At 38.2% G+C, this 17,941-nt stretch overlaps 1 long non-coding RNA gene and 1 other non-coding gene across 2 annotated transcripts; both read left to right on the forward strand.

The window, feature by feature from the left end:
* The first annotated feature begins 76 nt into the window (after window positions 1-76).
* On the forward strand, window positions 77-17,708 carry LOC126005961 (uncharacterized). Its single transcript, XR_007494827.1, has 3 exons — window positions 77-115; window positions 13,612-13,666; window positions 17,649-17,708. It is a non-coding gene; the product is annotated as an uncharacterized LOC126005961 (long non-coding RNA).
* LOC126008001 (small nucleolar RNA SNORA51) lies at window positions 4,110-4,241 on the forward strand. Its single transcript, XR_007495450.1, has one exon. It is a non-coding gene; the product is annotated as a small nucleolar RNA SNORA51 (small nucleolar RNA).
* Window positions 17,709-17,941: the final 233 nt, after the last annotated feature.

Raw genomic sequence — 17,941 nt, forward strand, 5'->3', positions numbered from 1 at the left:
AATCCTGGCTCCGTTTGCCCAGAGTACGTTGCTGTTGACATCACCTTTTCCTTACACTTTAAAGAGTCCCGAGAGAGATCGACTGCAGAACAAAACTGGACAAAGAGTACATTTGGTAACCATTTTATTTCTCAATTACCAACCTAAACGTATGGAAAAGATTTGCATGCTATCCGATTTACACAACAATTATGCTTCAAAAGTTTAGAAATAAATAACTTTTTTCTTGGACTCATTAGTTCCGTCTACCAATTGTAATTGGTGTCAACTAACGAGTTTGCTCCATGGCTCGCCTTTAATTACTGATAAAAGCTAAATTGCAACTCTAGCCAATCAGAAGCTAGTTTATTCATGAGAGTATAGTATTCTTTTAAAAGCTCTATTTGTCCTAATAAGTGGTTTTGTGTTTGTCTGAAACCTTCTATAAGCCCCTTAACATAAGCAAAAGACTCTTAATAACTATATACAGTCCAGGAATATCATTACGTCCCTTATTCAAAAGATGAAACAAAAGCAAGGTTTTACAAAGTTCAAATGTATACATCACAAACTTACTGGACCCTGAAATCTCATCTATCTGATGTGAAATAGATATTACTACCCCTGAGGCTGCTATTAAGAATTTGTTTCCTTGAAGACTGCTTCTTCAAAGTATCCACACCCTTCCATATGCACAGGCAGTAAGAAAGAGAAGAAACTCAACAGAGTCAGGAGACAGCTAAATCCTAACATATAAACCTGACATTTGGCTCAGGCCCAAAATGCACATTCAAATGAATAGACCTTCTGGAAACAGGAGTGTTAAGACAGGATATGCAGTGGTACCATGGTGCCAGGGCAACTTTGCAGCCACAAACACCGGCCCAGAATGTTGTAGTTGCTTCTGGGAACAAATAAAACTCATTTTCAAACAAACCTCTTTGGGATTGTTGGAAATTATGACAATTGATTCCACTCTGTAATAATTAGAATGCGTTAGCTTGGATGACATGAAAGTGCAGTTAGAAGAGGGCCAAACAAGGGTATATATTTTCTCATGAGTTAAAGATCAGAAGTTTCCCAATTGATTGTTCCCCACATTGTCCACCGCACAGGTCTTTAGGATCTTTCCATTCTCTTTGTCTCAGTGATTTCCATCATGGTTACAAGATGCCTGAGACGGGTTAATCGATTTATAATCTCATAACAACATAGACATGCAAAAGACACTCAACTATTTCTTTTTTGTTTTATTTTGCTTTGTTTTTTATTTTGTTTGCTTTGAGGCCACAGCCTGTGATGCTTAGAACTTACTTCCGGCTTGGCAGTCTGGGATCATTCCATGCGAGTTTGGTTTATCCCAGTGGGATACTGCGGATTGAAACTGGTTTGGCTGAGTGCAAGTGCCCTACCTGCTGTACTATCTCTCTGCCCTAACATGCTGCTACTTCTGCTACCCCCTTTCAAATCCAGAGCAGGGAAAGCTTTCCTTAGGCATACTCACCTTTAAATGTATATATAAATAAGTATATTTAAATAAGTAAGCACTAAATAAACTAAGGCATGTGCCTCACTTGCAGCTCACCCTCTCCAACATTTAGCACCTCTTATATTCTGCTAAGCGAAGGGGAGAAGAGATTTCTCCTGTAACCCTAAACAAGAAAAGAAAATTTTTGTCCTAACCTTACTCATATCTTACTTGGCTATTCCCATATTTAAATCAATCACTGGCAACGACTGCCTCAAGCATAGACCAACCCTGATTCATCCTTGCAAACTGACAGGTCCTGATTCAGGATAAGTGGCATCTGGACATTTGAACCAAACCTAAAATTTCACTAGAGGGGAGTAAGGGAATGGGGATGAAGTAAAAGTGCCTTTATGTATGCTAAATCACTAAATAATAAAGATCACAGTCACCATTTTCAGTGACTTTTAGTCAAAAGTGAGAGACAAAAGTAAGCCTGAAGCCAGAAGCAAAGTTGAGCGTGAAGTGTCTTTTGTGTCTCTCAGACTTGTTCTCCTGATAAATCAACCTTCAAAACAGGGAACATTTTCTGACATTAAAAATTTAGATAGCCTGTTCATGAATTTGGGGCTAGATGGTGGTGACTCTGCCACCTGGGAACCACAGTCACTGCCATTAATTTGCCAAGTGACTTGTATTGTGTCTTAGACCAAAGCTCACTTCACTAAACTCCCTGTGAAATGTGTGGATTGGGCCAGAGGCTCCCTAATAGCTCTTCTTACTCAAACTTGCTTCTCATTTGTCTCTTTACTCTCCAGCTGATAGCATTGACATGTTGTTATTCACATCCTGTCTTCAGATGTTTCTTAAACATTAAGTTTCTCCTCAGACTAGATTATAAGGGCCCCAAATGCAAGATACCTCTGTATGCTTTGCAGCTTCGTGTGTTCATTGAGCTGTCACTTACTGAGAACCTGTTTAGCACTGCGTACAGTGTGAGATATTGTTTCACACCTAGCAGGCACTCCATCATTATTTTTTGATTGGTTTTGCTTGTGCAGCTTTGGGTATCTTCAGATTTTTGTATATTTCTGTCAAAATTAGAACCCAAGACTTTACACATTGGAGATATGTTCTCTATATCTGAGCCACTTCCTCAGTCTCTTCAGATTTTCTGAAGAAGGGTATAATAGCCATGCCTAGTGTAGAGGTACTTTATGTCTAATTTGTTGTTATTCAAAGACAATGCCTCATCCCACAGGACCTACACTTTCTATAAAGAAGGGAGTACTTCTCAGCTTTATCCACTATTTATTCATTTAAAAAGCACACTGTCATATATGGCACCAAGGGAGAGGAAGTAAGAGAGGTTAGTTCCCATAATCTACATTGGTCTCACAGACAATTGGCAAGTTAGAGGGTTGTTTTTTAATCCTGTCAACTTCTTCAAAGGAATGAAGAAGTAGAAGCTAAGTAAACTAGATTTTTAAGGTTCACACAGAGAATTCTGCAGAATATTTTTAAATCTAATAGAATTTTATTCTAAACTTGCCCAATAATAACTTTCTACTTTTACACATGCGACCAAACTGTGTTTATACTTCCAAGGTTAGACAAGCATGTGGTTCTAGTATTTTAAATGAAAAAAAAAATCTATGCAATTGTTTCCTTTTTCACTTGGCAGCATCTTTATTTAGTTTTAGAAGTCTCTGGTATTTGAACTTCTTGAAGATGGGAGTGATTATTTTGCAATTAAAGTTATACAAATGCCTGACAATTAGTTCATCCTAGGATTGATGGCAACAGCGAGAAGAGCACCAGAACAGTTTGCTCCATGAGCCAAATGCTGTACCAGCTATGTGATGAAATCTGGGATTTTTTTTTTATGTAAAAACAAAAACTATAATGACAGACACTGTTTACTGTTCAATCAAAACCATCCCCCTACCCCTCACTTCTCTGATAATCAATTCCTGATTTTTTTTAAGCCAAACATTCAGTGATTCCAGGGAAGGTGTTTCTTTCCATTAGAGAGTCAATCTTAATTGGTCTAAAATGAGCATATGAAGTCTTTTTAGTTATTGAAGCATAGAGGAGAAGTAGTTGACTGCACACTTCTCTTTATGATAAAGTCATATTACCAAATCAACAAGATATGTTTTATTGTTGTCTTTATGTTTAGATTTGTGAGGAGCAAGGACAGAGATAGAAAGTGATGCTCAGGGGATTTCAGGGCCACTTTCAGCAATTATCAGGAAAATTTTCAATGTTTGGCCCAGTAAGACAATACTACTGTAGTCCTGAATTGCTGAGGGAGAGGAGAGCCAATCTGGTGGTGTTCTAAAACCTCTATGGCTAGATCTAGAAGTTCTCAGGGGCTAGCTAGAACTGGTATTAAACTTAGAACTGAGAGCTTGCAAGGCATGAACTCCAATCCATTGATGTATCTCCTGAGCATTGTTTCTCATTTTAAGTTTTCTGCAGCATTTAAAGATTTGTTTGCCCGCCCCCTGGAACATCTTCATATGGCCTCTGGTTTTTAATCCATTTTAATGCCTTTCCTTTCTAGATCAGAGCTTGATTCATTCTATTCCTCATGATTGCTCAAGTTAGAATATCCTAGCATTCAATCATTGACTTTTTCTATTGAAAATTATTCTCTAGCTTTCTACTGCTTACCTCAGCTGAATTCTTTACAGCAACTATATAGAAAGGGAAGATATAGGAAACTAACCCCATTCACACCTCAGTCCAGGCCTTTTGCCTGCTGTGTAGAGTGAATGAGGAGACATTAAGGAAAAAAATATTATTTTCTAAACTCATTAAACTCTAATTCATAATGATTATGCTTTCTTCTGATGAGAACTTCTAAATTTCTTTCTATAGCTCAGATTTTTTCTAATTGCTTCAGATCTACATAACTAAGTGACGTCTGTACTTTACTGCATATATATTAAATGGGGAGCTCTAATACACAGTCATCATGTCTGTACCTGGCCAGCTCCATAGACTCATTTTGTTCTTGAAAGAGATATAAACCAAGCTGTGAAAAATTATAGGTACACTGGCCTTAGAAAGCTGGAAATCATGGAAGGAGAGGTCAAACAAGTCCTGCTGGTCAAAAACAACACCTACTGCACCCATCACCCAAAACTGGCATTTTGCCAGTGGTCCTGCTTCACCATTCCTCTACAGCTCTCTGCAGAGACACTATTCTGACAAAAACTCCAGGTATGCTGGTGTTTGGGTTGATAACACCAGAATTCTTTAGAAATGAATGTGGGCAACCTCCCCCCATCTCCTCACACTTTGGGAAGCCCTGGCAGATAAAAAACATGCATCATATAAACTGCAGTAGAAGCAGTAGAGCCTGTAATTCCTGGACAACTCATTTTTATTTAATACTATCATCCCAATAGGAACACATCAATTTGGCGGTCAATATGTATCTGAATCCACCTAATATTCAGAAACAAATGATATAACAGAATAGTCAACTAGCAACAAGATCTTATTGAACCTCTGACAATGACTTAATGACCTCGTTGAAGATACAATCATTTTTCACAGATTTTCCTGGTGCTGTACTCTTTTTTTTTTTCTCTTCCTTCTTTTTAATTCTTTCTTTTTTAAATAATTTTGCTCCTACTTATTTGAATACAAACATATTATAATAAACTATGTCAACTATGTGATACATGCTCCTTAAATAAATTAAATGGGATCTCAAGGCTATTAAATTTAGATTTAAAATAGAATTTTGATTTAATCCACAACCCTTCCTCTTGCCCATAATTCCATTTTTCAGGAAAGAACAATTATACATTTCATTCATGCTTGAAACTAGAGATCATCCTTTATTTTTTTTTTCTCTATACTACCCAACATAACACATCAACACCTTGCCATAATACTACCTCCAAAGTATATCTGGAATGGTAAAATCTTCATAACTCCCACGATTCATTTGCCATCTTTGTCATGGTAATAATATTTTTACTTCTCTCTTTTTATCTATTATTGACTCCTGGGTAAGTTAAACTCCAATTTTCTATTTGAAAAATTAGCAATTGAACTGGAAAGATAGTACAAAAGAAAAGACACGTGTATTGTATGCAGATCCATTGACCTTAATCCTGGAACCCCAATATCACATATTGTCATCTGAGCACTTCAAGAGGTCACCCCTGAGTGTAGAGCCAGGAATATATCCTGAGCACCATCATATGAGGTATAAGCCCACCTCAAAATTGCTTAGCAATAATCTAAACAGAATCAGTGTGTCTCTCCCATATCTGTAAAAGTCACTATTTAGGGCTTTTGTAGCAATGTCACAGTGTCATCAAATACCAATCTTTCCTCAGAATTGCCATCTTTCACTTCATCAGTAAGAGTATAAGACTTCAAACTGGTACACCATTTCCATGGCTAAGATCATCTCAGGGTTAAACTTTAGCCATTTAGATCCATAGTTCAGGTCTAAGAAAAAAGAAAACAGGAAGGGTAAAATTTGGGTCCTTTCCAGTTAAACATGAGAACTTTTCAAGAAGTTTTATATATACTTCCCCTTACATATTACTTACTAGCCAGAGCATAGTCACATGGTCTATGCAGTTGAAGAGAATTTTGAAAATGTAATGTTCTTTTTCAGGTGGCAATAGGCATAATTTGAACTGTGATTCTATTTCTAAGAAGAAAGGGAAGATTGGACACTGGGATAAGCTGGTATTAATTTTTTTCCATATACTTTTATCTATACTTCCCCAGATTCAAATTAATCTTTTTTAAATCAGGGTGAGGGCTAAGGAGATAGATCAATTGGAAAAGCACTGTGGAGCCTATTTTGGTCCTAGATGGAATCCTGGGAACATTATGACTCTTCCCAAACTACACACCAATCACTGCAGCACTTACCACTGGACCTCAGTAGCACTGCAGACTCAGTACCAGATGGTCGGACCAACTCTATCAGGGTGAACATCACCATTAGAGGTTCCATATCTTACAGGTCCACAAAATGTAACCCTTAAAAAATGTAAAAAGTCACAGGGCTGGAGCAATGACACAATGGATAGGATGTTTGCCTTGCATACATCTGACTCAGGTTCAAGCCCCACATTCTATATGGTTCCCTGAGCCTGCCAAGAGTGATTTCTGAGTGCAGAGCCAGGAATAAGCCCTGAGTGCCACTGGTGTGACCTCCCAAAACAAAAACAAAACAAAACAAAAAAAGTAAAAAATTGGGGCCCGGAGAGATAGCACAGTGGTGTTTGCCTTGCAAGCAGCTGATCCAGGAACAAAGGTGTTTGGTTCGAATCCCGGTGTCCCATATGGTCCTCTGTGCCTGCCAGGAGCTATTTCTGAGCAGACAACCAGGAGTAACCCCTGAGCACCGCCGAGTGTGGCCCAAAAACCAAAAAAAAAAAAAAAAAAAAGTAAAAAATTTAGTTTAAAAATTCTGCTTAACCTTCTTGCTCTTCCCATTGAGACCAAAGTGAAATATTAGAATTCTATTTCTAATGGTGCCCACTAAGATCTATGAGTAGAGTATGGAAGGCTTCTTCAGTCATAGGTTTGCAGAATTCCACTCTATTTGTTGTTTTGTTTTAGGACCACACCTAGCTGTGCTTAGGGGCTTACTCCTGGCTTTGCACCAAGGAAACAGTGCTGGTATGGGCTTGGGTGACCATGTGAAGGATAGGGATTGAACCTAGGACAGCCATGTGCAAGGCAAATGCCCTACCCTTTGTACTAACTCTCTAGCTTCAGAATTCCAATTTGAACCTGACTCTTAACATTGATATTGAACAGACACTTATCATCTGAGATTTTTCACTTTTAAAATGGAGCAATGATACCTATTTTACCCAGTTATTAATAATATTCAATGAGTTCTTTAAAGGAAGGAACCTAGTTCAGAGTCTAGCACACATTAAATTATTCCATTCTTTGCTGTTTATCTCTTGTAAGTTCTAATGAAAAGGTCTAGGTAAAAATAAATATGTGATGGTGATTGATCTACACTCAGCAGGGAATGGATGAGGAAATCATAGGATTCAGAGAAGGCATATGTGTCCTTCTCAAATTCTCAGAAGCAGAAGGAATTTACAGCTGTCATTAAACATGAAAACCACAGCAGAACTTTCAAAGGCACTTGCACTTATCAACGTATACATTAAATCATAGCAACTCCGACATGTGTAAGTGATATTCCTTACCTAAACAATTATGTACACTGATCCTAAGAGGTGAGAAATATGAGGCAGACATACATCGGTGACTCTGAGACACAGAAGAGGGGGAACATCAGATCACACAGTCACCTCCCTGAACACTTCCAGCAACACTTTGGAAGAACTGAGAGCAGTAGAGAGCTCAGACCTAAAGTCAACCTCACTCGGCTACTTTAGAGAGACAAATCAGGAGTTTGGCTGATCTTCACAGCACTGGTAACACATCTGGAGTAGAGTGAGGTTGCTTCCTCTGGAAGATGAAGATGTCCTAGACGAGCATAGTTTTCTTCTTGATGTCTTGACTCTGAATAGAGAGGCTGACCTCAAAACACTAATAGCTTGTTCATCTTTTCAGTCATTCAACATTTACTGAGCAACTAAAATGTGCTAAGTAGTGCTCAATGTCTCTTTGTAAGACTAGTCTACACAATGTGTGGCATGTAGAAAACCAGTGGGATTCTAGAATCTGGAATTTACTCAGATTACTTCCTTCTTCCGCAATGAGCCACAACACAGCATTCTAAGCTTTATGAGATTTCCTGTGCCCTGGCTCTGTCCTTATATCCATCCACTCCTCCCTCCCTCCTACCCTTTCTTCCTCTTTCATTCACTCTCATTCACTCTCCATCTTTCTTTTCACAGTCTCTCATTCATTATCACTCCTTCTCCCTTATCTGCCAGGTTTCCTGTTTCCCTCACACATTTTTAGCATTTACCCTCTACGTATGATTTACATATGAATTGGCTGTGCTAATCTAAATAGTTTTGAAGTCCAATTTCTATTTTCTTTTAGGATATTCTTTCTTCCAGACTATAGACGCTTGTGGGGAGGCCTAAATGATTACTTACTTTTTCCTCCCTTCCTGGAGACAGGCATATGACCAGACTCTATACTTAATAGATTAATTATTTTATTTAGGGATTTTATAACTTTAGTGGGTGATTCTAGAAAGAATGAGAACAGAAGTTATTTGTAAAGCAAACTAACCCTACAGGAACATCTTGACCCTTGTAGGAGAGTCCTGTGGAAAGTCTTTGTTTGTAACTTTTAGAAATTCCTCTAGTTCTTCCTTTTTCCTAAACTGCTCCTAGTTTTAGATTGAACTAAAACTCCCTCATACCTATCAACTGCTCACTTGTTAGATACTAAGAAGTTAGTAACTGGGTTTTGTTGCTCATAATTTCAAATCTTAGTCTTATGCACCTGACTATATTCATGGTGGGCATGGTGTAGTGGGTTTCCCTGCTTAAACAAAGATGTCTGTAGGGACTACTCCTTCTGAAGTTCAAGATTCTCTACCTGCGCCTCTGGTAGTAGCAGGATTCTATATCCTTAGACTTTAGGTCTGAGATCTCCATTTCCTTGCTAGCTCTTTATCAGGAGCCACTTGTGGCTCATAAAGATGAGTCTTTTATTCTATCATTTATTCTCTCCATAATGCCTCTCATAACAGGCAACTTGTTACTTCCAGGCCTTAGAAGAATTTTGAATCCCTCTGACTTCTCTCTGTGACCTCTGGACCCTCTTTTCAAAGGGCTCCCCAGAATAAGTCAAGTCCTAGCATAGTCAGGGAGGAAGGATTATTCAGAGCATGCACTCCAAAGAGGAGGAATCTGAGGGCCCATTTTAACATTCCAACGTCAGAAGCAGAGAACATTTCTAGAGAGTGTACATTTGGAGAAGTATAGTATTTGCTATATAATTATCACAACTTTTCAAAGAAGGTAAATCCAGGAAAATTTCCATGGTCAACATCCATAGAGTTTTTTCTGGCCTATGGGACATGGGACGTCCTGGTTTATGGGACATTGCTAGATTGCTAGAGAGCAGTGAATAGGGTGATGGACAACAGTGCATCGCACAGTAGATGTATGCTGCCTTTTTTTTTATGTCAAGTGTACATTTATTTGTACATTTGTGGTCTTTCTTTAAATGGTACCATGTTTAGATAGTGTTTTCTGATTGGAAGAATCATAACAAATTTGCTCCTCTAGTTAGAACATATTCTGCATTCATGGTGGTACCAATTAATGTAATTCTGCCACCCCACACCAGAAAAGGGGATCGTTTTCCATCAGCCATTTGGCAAAATTGAAACACAATCATTGTAACTCAACAGTGTCATAGGATCCATGACACCTGCTTTAAAAATAAATCTCCTGGCTTTGTCTTCCCCTTTATTTTCAGTAAATGCTCCAGTATTATTGCCACTGCATTAATCTAGCAGCAGGAAACCATTATCCTATGACAACAGTCTCTTCCATTAACATTATCTTTTAATTTTAAGATTGTTTAGATGACTGCTAGAAGCTACTAAATTAAAGATAAAATGAAGAAAGAATTATTTTCTTCAAGCCAAGTGTTCAGTCAAGTTACCCACCCCCAGTCTTGACTACACTGGCAAGAGAGACACCATTATTTTTGTCTCAGATTACAAATACTATTTGAATATCAGTTGAGACGTTTAGAAATCTAGATTTGCTTCAAGGGTCTTCTAGGAAACAGGCATTAAATTTTAAGTTATTATTTATGGAACACTCTATTACATGGCATATATTAAGAGTTGAAAATATTGCTTATTTTTCTAGGAAACAATTGTAGTAAACAACACATAATGAAATCACAAATGATGACAACTTAGTAAAAAAGATAAAGAGAAACAATTGTATAGTATAGTTTACTCAGAAATAATTGAATTTGAAGAATGCAGCAAAAAAATGAGACAGAAGGAAAATGAATCAAAATTAAAAGAAAGTCGGGATTGTTAGTGACTATTATTTAATGTTCCAAGAAATGAACTTTAAAATGTCTTACATCATTTTAAAAGGTACTGATACATTTTATGTAGCTTATATTTAAAATTTATTTTTCAAGCAATAAGTAGGTTGACCTCCATTTGTTATTTTTTTAAGTTCTCTTTTATCCTATTAACTGCATTCTAACTTTTAAAATGTGCTCAGTATGTGTTTTCCTCCACCATTTTCAATGGTCTCAGAGCTCTTTTCAAAAGGTAAAAGCTGAGACAACTACAATTGAGGAATATATCTAAAGTAATTATTAGAACAGTGATACTTTACATTCAATAGTCTAGATAATAATTCTCCACACAGAACCACACAGAAGAAAATGAATGAAAACTGTTAAGTTTTTAGTAGAAATTGTTGTGCAAATTCCAGTAGAAGTGCTTGAAGAAAAAGAGAAATGCTCAAGTTGTGAATTCCTCATATTGTTAATGTAGTTCAAGTAGGCCATCAATATGTATCCTATTTACTGATAGGTGCAAAATAGGTGATGGGAGATCAATCAAAATCCCCCCTTCCATAAATTACCATGACTTCTAGAAATTATCAAAACTTCACTGTAGTGTCATACGTAGTCTTCCCAGCAATGAGTTATAGTCAATAATTCATCCCCTGACTGAGCTGATAACAGACAGATATTCTAATAATGTGCCAGGATTTACTACTGGACACAAGCAGTAAGTAGGAATTTCAATGCAGTGTTAAATGTTATCTCCGTGGAGAAAAGCAATAAAACCAGGACAGAGAGCAGCATCTGGGTAAAATGGTTGGATGTTTTAACCCCCTAATTAGAACAAACATGTATAAAGGTACTGTTGTTTAAGTTTTCATTCTTTCTTTGAAGCAAATTGTTTCCAGAGTATTGTTCTGTAATGACTTCTCCTGGCCTTATTGTCAGTGAGCACAACAGATGGCTCGGGAAAAATGCTAAAAAGAAAGCCTATTTTATTCTTGAGCTGTTTTCCCAAATTTCAAAATGGCTTCACTTGAATATTTTCCTTTTAAAGGAAACTTAAGGGAAAAAATTATCATCTTGGACTAAAGGTCTTAAATATATTTTCAGTGATTCCATACAGAGAAATTGACAAATTTGCTTTCTCTGTCAGAATGTTTTGAAGCTAGAAAAGAAGTGGTGATTCATCAAAAACAATTTTATTATGAAATTTGATTTATGTTGAGAAATATAAATGATGACGTTATAATGTGTACCTCTGCTTGGAGGGAACACATTTTAGTCAATTGAGTTATCCAATTTTATTATTTAAAAAAATCCATATCCACTTGTTCCTTTTATTCTAAAAAAATTTATGGCACTGTATAGAGTAGAAATGTCTGTTTTTCATGTCTAAGGACAGCTATGGATTGAACTCTCTGAATTCCACCAGGGTCATTCATTATAATTAGAGGAATAAATATTATCATATTTTCAGCAACTTTCTCACAAGCAAATAGAGGCAATACTGTACATTAAAATACTAAATTTCACTATGAATCTACATAGAGAAATGAAGCAATTCTGTATTAAAAGTAATATTGACTAGAGAAGGTATGATTGGGTACCTGAAATTTCTAAATTATTAGACTTTGAATTATTAGTGGGAACACAATGGGGGATAAATTATGTTTCAATGTTTAGTTTTAGTCTCTATGAATACACATTTCCATCAAGAGTAACAATAATTAATGTTAACTGAAATTGCTACTTTCCACTGGATTTATAATTTTAATATATATTCTTATTAATACCCATGATATATATGTAAAAATGGCCTAGCCACCTACATATCCTTTTTGTAGCTATTACCAAATTAAATTTCTCTATAATAAAGATTTAACTTGTCTTCAAAAAGCATCACTAGGCCATTTAGAAGACCCTAGTGAAGATATAATGTACTCCCATATTTGATCTGATAATTTCTTTGTAATGATAGATGCAGAACACCACTTGTGTTTGAATACTGCTGACAAAATTCAGACTTAGACATAGGTAGTATTAATAAATCAAAATACTATCCTGTTTCACAGAATGATGCCATTATAAAACATTTATGTAACAAGTTTTATGAATAGTTTTGAGATAGATTTGAGTAACTGTGTATGTGTGTGTGTCTTGGGTCACACCGGCAGTGCTCAGGGTTACTCCTGGCTCTATGTTCAGAAATCGCTCCTGGCAGGCTCAGGGGACCATATGGGATGCCAGGATTCGAACCACCAACCTTCTGCATGCAAGGCAAATGGCTTACTCCATGCTATCTCTCTGATCCCTGATTTGGGTAACTTCTAAGATCCTGCTCCTGCTCTAAGGAACATCTACTTGGGAGAAAATAATTTATTGCCACTTTAGTGAAAATGACCAGGAAAAATAATGTGTCATAGGTATTTTTTTTATCTTTCCTACTATTTCTAGGATTTAAAATATTCTAATCAAATAAAATAATTCAAATAAAAATTTATATCAAGTTATATATGTAATCATTGCTTTGATTTTCCTCAGTAAAAATATGTGATTGGATCAACTCCACTATGCTTTCCTTTCTTTGCAATAAAAGAGAGGTTAAGTTATACCTTTCAAAATATGGATTAATATAAGAGGATAGGTCATTTATCAAATGTAAACATTTGGGTTGCTTATAAAAGAAAAAATCTTACTACTAGATTAACTACTTAGTCCTTGTCACCTTTAATGAGAAAGAAGGAATTTTGAGAAATATTAGCAAGTGACAAGTAAATGTAAAGTATTGTCAATTATAAATCCAAGATACAAACCTTTAAAATGTAGATCTTTAGACAAGTTAAGTTTGCTAAACCTATTCTGGGGGGTGAGGGTCTGGTTTGGGCCACACCCCAAAAGACTAAAGGCTTACTCCTAGCAGTGCTTGTGGACCATAAGTAGAACTGGGATCAGTCATGTGGAAAGGCAATACCTGCTGTACTATATTTCTGGCCCCATTAACACCATTCTTAAATACTGCAGCATCACCTGATCACTCCCAGACAACAACCTTGCAGAAAGTTGAAAGGGACCCAAATGCCTGCCATTTCTTCTGCTTGGATTTTCTTCAGATCATCTGGTAATTAATTACTCTTCCCTCTTTCATCCTCACCTTTTGCTCTGGACTTTGTATTTAGATTCGCCCTGACTGAACTTTTGAATTGTAAGTGATCTGTGATGGCAGCAAGTAAGGTAGGCAGACAGACTGTTAAAATGTTTCTTTCCTAAAAATTGTCTTCAAAAAAGTAGCTTTGAATGGACTAATTGACTAAAGCCTGGAACTTTTCTTGCCAGAGTTGGAGGTTGCAAATCTTAGTCTCAAATAATCCAGTTGTTCTTGGAGTATCCAAGGCAATGTAGGTCTGTGCTAAAACTCTGGCTGTCTATGAAGATTCTTAGAGAATTGATACTTTGAGAATAGAAAATGTAATTAGGACTTACAGACTTTAAGAAGAGGGAAAGGTAAAGACAAATACTTCCATGAATTGAGTTAATGTAAAGGAGACTTGATCTAAAACTAAAATTTTCCAGTATATAAGAAACGTTTTATGTTTTTCCTTTTTCCCCTTCATAAGTGAATTAGGCAAATGATGGCATATGATTTCAACAGAGGTTTACAGTTAACAGACACATAATATTGTTGTTAAGAATTTTAGCAATTTTATTTTATGCCACAATTTTACTTTGAGCGGTTTTATGCTTGTGAGAAGAATCATAAGTGGACACCTCCCTTACCCATAAGAAACTTGTGTGAGGAGGCCAGAGCGATAGTATGGAGGATAAGGTGCTTGGGTTCTATCCAGGAATCCCATATGGTCCTCAGAGCACTGCCAAGAGTGATCCCTCAGTGCAGAGCCAGGAGTAAACCTTGAGCACTGTCCTGTGTGGCCCAGAAACAAAAGCGCAAAAAAGAAATTTGTGTGCATTTTAAAAGTTTTGCAGTTTGCTGGTGGGAATGCCATCTAGTCCAACCTTTATGGAAAGCAATATGGAGATTCCTCTAAAAACTGGAAATTGAGCTCCCATACGATCCAGCTATACCACTCCTAGGAATATACTCTAGGAACACAAAAATACAATACAAAAATCCCTTCCTTACACCTATATTCATTGAAGCACTATTTACCATAGCAAGATTCTGGAAACAACCAAGATGCCCTTCAACAGATGAGTGGCTAAAGAAACTATGGTACATATACACAATGGAGTATTATGCAGCTGTCAGGAGAGATGAAGTCATGAAATTTTCCTATACATGGATGTACATGGAATCTATTATGCTGAGTGAAATAAGTCAGAGAGAGAGAGAGAGAGAAATAGAGATAGAGAGAGAGAGAAAGACACATAATGGTCTCACTCATCTATGGGTTTTAAGAAAAATGAAAGACATTCTTGCAATAATTTTCAGAGACAAAAGAGAGGAGGGCTGGACGTTACAGCCCACTTCATGAACCTCATCACAAAGAGTGATGAGTTTAGTTAGAGAAATAACTACATTGCGAACTGTCCTAACAATGAGAATGTATGAGGGAAATAGAAAGCCTGTCTAGAGTACAGGCGGGGGCGGGGTGGAGAGGAGGGAGACTTGGGACATTGGTGATGGGAATGTTGCACGAGGGGTGTCCTCTGACATGACTGAAACCCAACCACAATCATGTTTGTCATCAAGGTGTTTAAATAAAATATCATTTAAAAAAAGTTTTGCAGTTTAGCTTCAGTGGCAAGAATAGATTGGCATTGCTACCTCCTTCAAGCAGGCTTCGCAGACCACCAATCATGCTTTCCAGAAGAGAAACGATGGCTAAATGCTAAGAATGCAGAAATAAGGACGACCCAGAGGTGGCGCTGTGGTTAAAGTACACCTGAATTTTGAATCCCTTGAAGGTTATACTCTCTCTCCCCTTTCTAAGACTGTGAGCCATTATCACTTTGGTCTTTCTATTACCACAACATCAGCAAATAAAGCTCTTCTATATTATGCCCTCACCCATCCCAGTCTCGTGGGACATGTGTAAAGACCTCACTCCACACACAATTAGAGCCAAAACACTAAAACCACCTCCGAGGCCCTTTCTAGCCTAGAGATCGATATTAAAAGTTTTATCCACCCCTCGCTCCTTCCTTCCTTCCACAAAAATGATGTGGATCCTTAGGATGAATATGCCTGGTTAAATTTCTAGCAGTTCACTTTAAAATATAGACTTCATTTTAATGCGTATATACTTCAGAAAATACCAAAAGTACAATTCATAACAGAATCCTATATAATGTGTTCTATTTAGGAAAATCATTTTTTAAAAGGAAAAATTAAGCTCATTTAGTTTAATTTCCTCATTTGTTATTTGAGAAAATTAAGGCCCTGAGAAGGAAATGTACTTGTACATGACGAATCATAACTTAATTGTAGCCACAAAGATCTTTGTCATTTCATTTGGATTATTATAAATTATTAACAAATTGAAACTGAACCAAGGATTTAAAAATGTGTGTATTATTTGTTGATGGAATTTCTTTCCTCATTTGGTTTAATCGAGTTTTCTTTACTAACCTTCAGGGGACATTACGTCTTTTAAAGTTGGCCTTCTTTAATCACGCCCATCGACAGCTGCTTTTTGTACAGGACATTTTAATTACTGTTTAGTTTTAATGATTTTTTAATGCTTTTTCATAGGAGCACAAAGTAACTTGATCATAAAAATGCAACTTTAAATACCAGTTGATATAAGTCATATAACAGAGATTTTTTAAAAGGATATTCTAGTTGACATTTACATTGCCCTCAGTGGGGCCTGAGCGATCATACAGTGGGTGAGGAGGTTTGCCTTGCATGAGACCAACCCGGGTTCTGTCTCCGGCATCCCAGAACTTGCCAGGAGTAATTCCTGAGCAGATACTGGAGTAACTCCTGAGCACTGCTGGGTGTGGCTCCCAAATAGAAAAATGTCCTCAAATGTCTTTGTAGTATAAGCAATGATTATTTTTCATCTGCAGCCTTAATTTTGTTTGCTCAGTCTGAAAGATAGAGGTCTCCCAAACAGACATTAAGACATAGACGGTTAACATCTGCCTTGTCAATTCAGATTCCCAGGCCTTTTCTCAACCAAGCTTCACTGCCTGTGAAATAAATACAATATGTAAACTTGTTCCACAAGGCTGGTTTTACTTAATACGTAGAAGGGCTTTGCACTTTCATGATCATTTTCACCAGAAAAAAAAAATCTACCTGGAACGTACAACTAACAATCAGACTTAATATTAGCCTTAGTTAAGAGTTGGAGATCTATTCAAAGTATTTGGCAAAGTGGATAAAGTTGAATGAGTAGGTATGCAGGCATGTAGGCTGAAGTTGGTTCTTGGAAGGAGACTCCCGGGCTAGCACCCTAAAAGCATTCCTCAAAACTTGATTTACTCTGGAAATGACCTTTCTTACTCTCCAGAGCCTGTGCTGGTGCGTCTTGCTTGCCCAGGCTTTCCCTGCATTTGGAGGGAGGGCTGCAGTTCATTGCATTCGGTTTCTCTTACTCTCCTGGAGAGTAGAGAACTGGGTGAGACTTTCTCCCTCAAGTTTCTTCGACTTGGAAAATAAGAATTGTGGGCTTTTAAAAGACTAATATTACCATGGACAAATAGCTACCCAGTTCCTACCAGGCACCTGGTTTATTCTTCGGTTTAGGGAGAGGCCAAGCTTGGCAGTATCCAGGCAGTCACTATGGCTTCTCCTTAGTTTTTTTTTTTTCACCCCGTTAACTCAATTTCAACCTAGGTTCAGCCACCTCCAGTGCCAAGAACTGCAAAACCATCCAGCAAGAAAGTGGGGTGCACCCTTCTTCCACCCTTTCTGTTGGGGGTGAGGAGGAAGCCCAAGTTCGCAGCCCGAGATTTCTGCACACTTCAGAAAGAACCCCATTTCTGAACGAGTCCTGAAGTTTCCTGCGGGTCTCCAAGCCGGGTGGGGCGGGGGGGGGGAAGCCAAGGGGTGTCCAAATCCCCAAAGAGGGGGTGAGCCCAGAGGTGCCCCCCCACCCGCGCACGCTGAGACAGCAGGTGCCACTCGGAGTTCGTGCACCCGGGCCTCGCCAAGGAGTGTCGAAGATGGGGTGTGGGGGGGCCCCCCAACCTGATCGATCGCGGCCCTTCTTTTCCTTCCTTTCCTTCTCCCTCCGTCCCGGCCCAGCCCGCTGGCGGGGCCGCCGCACTCCCTCTCTCTCTCCCCGCCCCCCGAGGCTCGTCCCCGTCTACCGTCCCCGTCCCCGTCCCCGTCCGTCCTCCCTTTGTCCCGGCCCCGATTGGCAGGTTTTATTATTCCGCCTCAACAATCCGGACGCCCAGTGGCTGAGGGGCGCTGACGTCGGCGCAGAAACGGGGAGTCGTTGGGATTCGGCGCTGTCAGTAACACATGTGCAAGCGCCGCCGCCGAGGGAGCGAGCGAGCCGGCTAGAGGCCAGCCAGCTCCGCCGCCGCCTCCGA

Source organism: Suncus etruscus, chromosome 4 (genome assembly GCF_024139225.1).
Source record: "Suncus etruscus isolate mSunEtr1 chromosome 4, mSunEtr1.pri.cur, whole genome shotgun sequence".
NCBI lineage: Eukaryota > Metazoa > Chordata > Mammalia > Eulipotyphla > Soricidae > Suncus > Suncus etruscus.